Source organism: Prosopis cineraria, unplaced genomic scaffold (genome assembly GCF_029017545.1).
Source record: "Prosopis cineraria cultivar Desert tree isolate PC_DT_omini unplaced genomic scaffold, ASM2901754v1 PC1482, whole genome shotgun sequence".
NCBI classification, from domain to species: Eukaryota; Viridiplantae; Streptophyta; class Magnoliopsida; order Fabales; family Fabaceae; genus Prosopis; species Prosopis cineraria.
Genome location: NW_026556807.1, coordinates 16315 through 22596, shown reverse-complemented (window position 1 = coordinate 22596; position 6282 = coordinate 16315).

Below are 6282 nucleotides of genomic sequence, written 5' to 3'. Positions count from 1 at the left end.
AAGTATGTTGGATTACATGTCTGGTTTAGATCTCTCAAATAATCAGTTGACAAGTGAAATCCCGTTGCAAATTGGTTACTTGAGAACTATTCATACTCTAAATTTGTCAAAACAATCATTTGATTGGACCTATTTCAGAAACCTTTTCCAATCTTAAGCAGATAGAAAGCTTAGATCTTTCACACAACAACTTGACAGGTCACATTCCTATACAGCTAACAAAGTTGTACTACTTGTCTATTTTCTCCGTGGCTCACAATAATCTATCTGGGATGATGCCTGACATGAAAAACCAATTTTCAACTTTTGAACCAAGCAGTTACGAAGGAAATCCTCTTCTTTGTGGTCCACCTTTGCAGCATAGCTGCTCTTTACCAGGGAGAAACATACAACCTTCTCATGTGAAAAAAGACGACGACTTTCGAGACCACTTCTTATGGAGTTCTGCCGGATCATTTGTTGTTGCTTTTGTTGGTGTCATCATCTTTCTTTATTTCAACTTTTACTTTCGCTGTTACTGGCCATTTGAAAGAAATTTAATAAGATATTTGCGTGGGTAGAGCTAAGAAAAGAACCTTTACTTCGAGATTATGGTCATGTGCTCATGTAGCTGATGGTGAACTCTAAAATTACAATAATGATCCAAAGATGGACGGTTTTTTTTATAAAATTATCTAAGTAGAAATCATGCTAAAATATTTAGCTTATCATTTATATGTACCTCATGTTGTAAAATAATTTCTGAAACACACATATAATGCATAAATGCAACCATTAATATATAATGGATGGTCCAATAAATAATCAAATATATAGTTATTTTAGTGCATTAGCTTAGACGCTTGCAGGGATAAAACTTGAAAAGGGATATGGACCTGCCCACAAATTTATACCAAAGCTAATTAAAAAGAAAACACTTCTTAAAGAAAGAGATCCCATGAGATGTGATTAAAGACTCGAAGTAGTAATCTATGAAGGTTGAGATTTGAGGTTTGAAGAATTTGTGAAGTCTCTTCTCTTGCATTTTTTTTTCTTCCTTCTTTTGGGGTCTTTGTTTGCACAGGACGTGTTCTCATGAATAGATCGGAAAAATGACAAAGAGAGAATAATGGTGTGGATTGGAAAGATTATTGCCATGTCGTCTTTTGATTTAGTTTTACCCATGTAGTAGTCTTGGGATCACTAGCCACTGGCCCCATGTTAAGTTGTCTCAACTTTCAAGTCTTCAATTTACCTTATTAAGACAATGGTGCTGTGTATTTTAACTTGCCCAAGTCATGGCAGCTGAATTACACTCTGGTATTTTGGATTGCCTTATTCTATATATTGGCACGATAACACCCCCTAGTGATCAATGTTTTTTACAATTCATCTTAAGCAATCAATTTTTTATGTAACATTCACATGATCACCTGCTCTTTTAGATCATCCAAAAGATTAGAGACCTCATCCTAAAGAATTGGACTGTCACCTTAGATTATGTTTTCATAGGAGAAGATATATAGATACATCCTAATTAAGTTATAGTCTTAAATGTGGTTGAGTGTAAAATAATTCCAAACATAAAAGAATTTATCCCAACTAGCTTTTAACTCCCTCAAAATTTGACTTGGGTCAACCCAATGCCAATCTCAACATGCCCTAAGTCTAGGAACTTTCATATTTGCTCCAAGCATGCATGGGTCCAAAAGCTTCTTCTTCTTCTTATTTTTTTATGAGAAAATTTAGGTTAGTTACATCTTAAAACTTTTATGCCCCACTTGGTACACAACATATTAGAGATTAAGGACTAGCATTGAATTAAGGTAATAGCAATACTACTGCAAAAAAAAAAGGCTTATAGAAACACCCATATCAAAGTGCTTACAAAAAAAGCACTCTAAAAAAAAGATGAAATATACTAGAGCGCTTGAAAAAAATGTTCCAAAATGTTAGATTTTTCGGAGCTCTTTCTTTTAAAAGCACTCCAAAAGATTAGAAATAAATAATTTTAAAATATTATACACTCTTTAGTGTTTATGTTAAACACGTTTCGAAAAGGTCTGGCCTTTTATTTTAAAATATGTTATAATAATTTCTTAAAATTTTAAATTGTTAGTTATTTTAAATTTGATGTCGAGTTTGGATCTCTCGTGAAGTTAATTGACAAGTAAAGTTCCTTCACAAAATAAATGCTTAAGCACCATTCATGCCTAAAATTTGTCAAGTAATGATATGAAAGGACCTATTCCCAATACGTTTTCCAACCTCAAGCAGATAGAAAATCTGGATCTTTCACACAACAAATTGACTACCACATTCTAGCTAGCACAATTAATACAACTTCATGGCTTGTCTATCTTTTCTGTGGCTCATAATAATATATCTGGAATGACTCCTGACATGAAATATCAACTTTCAACTTTTGGATCAAGTAGTTATGAAAGGAATCCTTTTCTGTACGGCCCTCCTCTACGGAAAAATTGCTTATCTGATGATAAATTAAAAGGAAGAAACAAGCAACCTGATCATTTGGAAGATGAGAACTTCCAACTTGCCTTCTTATGTACTTTTGCAGGAGCTTTTTGAGTGCTTTTTCTTGGCTATCATTATCATTCTTTATTTCAACCCTTCCTTTTGCTATTATTATATTATTAGAGGGAGTTAATTTTAGCAAGTTATTTGTATGTGTGAACACCGTTTTGTCCGGGCATTTTTTTTAATTTTAATAAAAAAAATCAAAAAAATATAAAAAATATAAAAATGAAATTTAATCCTTTTTAGGATTATATTTTCAAAAAAAAAATCTTGCTCAATTTTTTTTAAAAAAAAATCTCTCTCAAATTATCCCAACCATTCAAAGATATTGGGAATTAATTTTTTGAGACTTAACTTTTTTTAAATTTCTCTCCTTAAATTTTTCCATTTAAAAATATGTATTTTAAAACTAAACTTTTCTTTCTCTCCCTCAATCTAATTAACAAAAAAAAAAAGCATTGAAGAATGGCTAAAAAAAAAAAGAAAGAGAGCATCAGAACACACGCACACACATACTCTTTCGGCCATGTGCAGAAAAAGAAGAAAACAGTAGAAAAGAGACACGAAACGCAGAGACATGAAATGCAAAAATAGCAAAGAAATGCAGAAGAAACAGCAAAGAAACACAGGCACAGAGATGCAGAAATAAAAATAAGCATACACTTTCGGCCATGCAGCAGGAAAGGACAAAAACAGCAAAACGCACGAACACATGAGCTGCAGACGCTGAAAGAACCAGAGGCAACAGACACAAAACGTAGAAGAAGCCAAACAGAGCATAAAGAACAGTAAGCAACCGGAACACGTATGCATATACTTTCGGCTGGCAGGAGAAAAGAAACAGAACTAAGGACGCACGCATGCATGAAGGAAATGGCACAGCAAAGCAGACGGGACAGCACAGAAAATAGAGACAGAAACATAGAAAAACAGAGCAGACTTCGGCGCACACAGAAGATACAGTAGCAAAGAAGAAGCAGAGCAGAAGAGCAATGATTCACCTCTTCCATCCTCTATATAAGACCGAATGGAAAACTGGAGGAGGAGGTTGGGAGAGAGAGCAAGAAAAGAAAAAAAAAACGAGCTGGACGAAAAAAAACAGAGACCGAGGGGAGGAAGAAAGATGTAGACGGAGACGATAAAGAGAGAAAGAAGAAACGAAGAGAGAGTCTGGAGAGAAAGAGAAATAGAGACAGAGCAAGAAGGGAAGAAAAACACGAGCTGGACTAAGAAAAAAAAACAGAGACAGAGGTGAAGAAAGAAAAACAGTGACAGAGAAGAGTTTTTCTGGAAAACAGAGGGTGAAAAAGTCAGAAACAGAGACGTCCGAGAAGAGAGGAGAAGGAGAACATCGAGCTACTATTCCCACCCAGTCAGAGACGCAGAACAAACAGAAAGGGGTACTGATCCAAGACACAAAAAGAGAAACGGAGAGAAAGAGTAAACCGGAAAGAGACGGAGATGGAGTTCTTCTGATTCAAAAACGGTAAATGCCTCGTTGATTAATTATTTACATTGTTGTAGAGATGAAAATCCTTTCCCATGCTTTCCTGTCCGTCTGCCCATTTTCTTGTGTTATGAGTTATGTTTATTTGAACTCGGTTATTTGTATATCCGATTTAGTTTCATTGAAATTAATCATTTATTTGGCTTTTTCATATTCATAACACTTCTTTAAAGTAAGAAGGAGAGACTTCATATGGAAGTTGGACTTGCTGCCATGAACAAATTTTAGTATGGACTTGTAGTGTTTTTGACAAAATAATAAAAATAATAAATAAATAAATAAATAAATGAAATGATTGTTGTTTGAAAGAAAAGTGAAGAAGAGGGATGAAGAGATTATAAATGGAACTTGGCTTGCAAGCCACACATAATTATGGGCATATTCTCATTATAGCTTTTTCTCAAAAAAAATGTGTGTGATCATTAGGCCAAATTTTGGAATTGGGTTTTAAATATGTTTCTAGCATGAAAAGACATAGTAATATGTATGGGCATGATTTTTTTTTATCTCCATTAATTCTAAGGTCCTTTACTTGTCAATAATATTATTACACTCATACCGTATGACACTTTCTATCCACATGTACAATTGTATAAAAGATTAAGAGGAAAGAATTCAATTCTCATCTAAAAAAAACAAATGAATAAGAGAAGGTTTCTTGTATTTTATTAACTTGCTGTGTGAGATTTTAAGAATTTTCGCAGGCATTTAAAGTGATCTCATACCGTGTAAATCAATAAGATTTTGCAAGTATAGAGATCCAATTTATATGTATAATCAATGGTTTCAATGACCAACCGTTAAAACTAACTATCTTTTTATAATCTAAATAATCCATTTAAGTTCTGTGTGAGATTTTAAGAATCTTCATAGGGATTTAAATTAATCACAGTATCGTGCGGGATAATAAGTCCTCGCAGATATAGTGATTCTCAATTTTTATTTTGTAAATAATCATATAATACACAATTTAAAAATTAATTAATTAAATTAATGCATTTAACTTGTAATCATATTCACCAATTATATCTTTTAGTCATGTGAGATTTTTGAATCTCCGTAGACTTCTAAGATAGTCGTATTATCGTATGAGTCAATAAGACTCTGTAGATATAACGATTAAGCTTTCTAAAACATATATGTATAAATTATATATTAAATTAATTAAACTAAAAAGATGTATTTAAATAAATTTAATTCTTTTATCGTGTGAGATTTTAGAATCTCCGCAGATATTTAGGATACTCACATTACCATATAAGTCAATAAGGCTTTGCAGGTATGATGATTAAAATTCTTTAAAAACATGTACATACATGCTTAAATAAATTATTACTAACGCTTAAAAATAAATTAAATTGCCAAACTCTTCTATCGTGTGAGATTTCGGAATCTCCGCAGATATTTAGAGTAATTGCATTACCGTATGAATCAATAAGGTTTCTGCAGCTATTGCAATTAAATTCCCAATCACAAAATATAAAAATAATTTTAAACCATTTTCTTTTCTTTAACTCAAAATTCAAAAATTGAGAAAATAAATTAAAATTAAATTAACTTTTGCAATTTAAAACACACATATCAAAATTTCAGAAATTATTTTATTTGCAAAATGGTGAATTATTTCTAATTAATTTCTCTTCAAAAATATATTTTCACCAACAAACTTTTAAGCCCGAACTACGTGGACTTTGATTCCCATCACAGGGTACGTAGGCCTCAGAGTCAGATTCTGAGTCAAGTCCGTCCTCCCTCATAAATAAATAAACATTTCTCACTCAATTATCATCATTTTTATATTAAACACATGAATATAAAAGGGATAATTAAAATAATTTCAAAACCATATTAATAGAGCACAACAAACTTCAGGTAACCGTTCTCACGAACGAGTGTTGTGGGGTGCCTAACACCTTCCCCACACTCAACCGACTCCCGAACCTATTCTCTGATTTTGTAGATCACCCTTATCTCCTTTTAATCGATTTCCCGAGATTTACCTCAAAATCTTGGTGGCGACTCCTCGTTCGATCCGGTTCCCACCGCGAAGGCCGGGACCTCCGCTCGCGCGCCATCCGCGTCGCATTTCTCCGGGTGCGACAGTATGGGTAGAGCCTATATAAAAGAAAATGCTTTTTATTTCATGACATTTTGATCATGCCATGTAACTGATGGTGAACCTAGAGTTACAATAATGAAAGATGGCTAGTTTCTAGTCTTCTTATGATCAGAAATTAAGGAAGCTATATTGAAATATT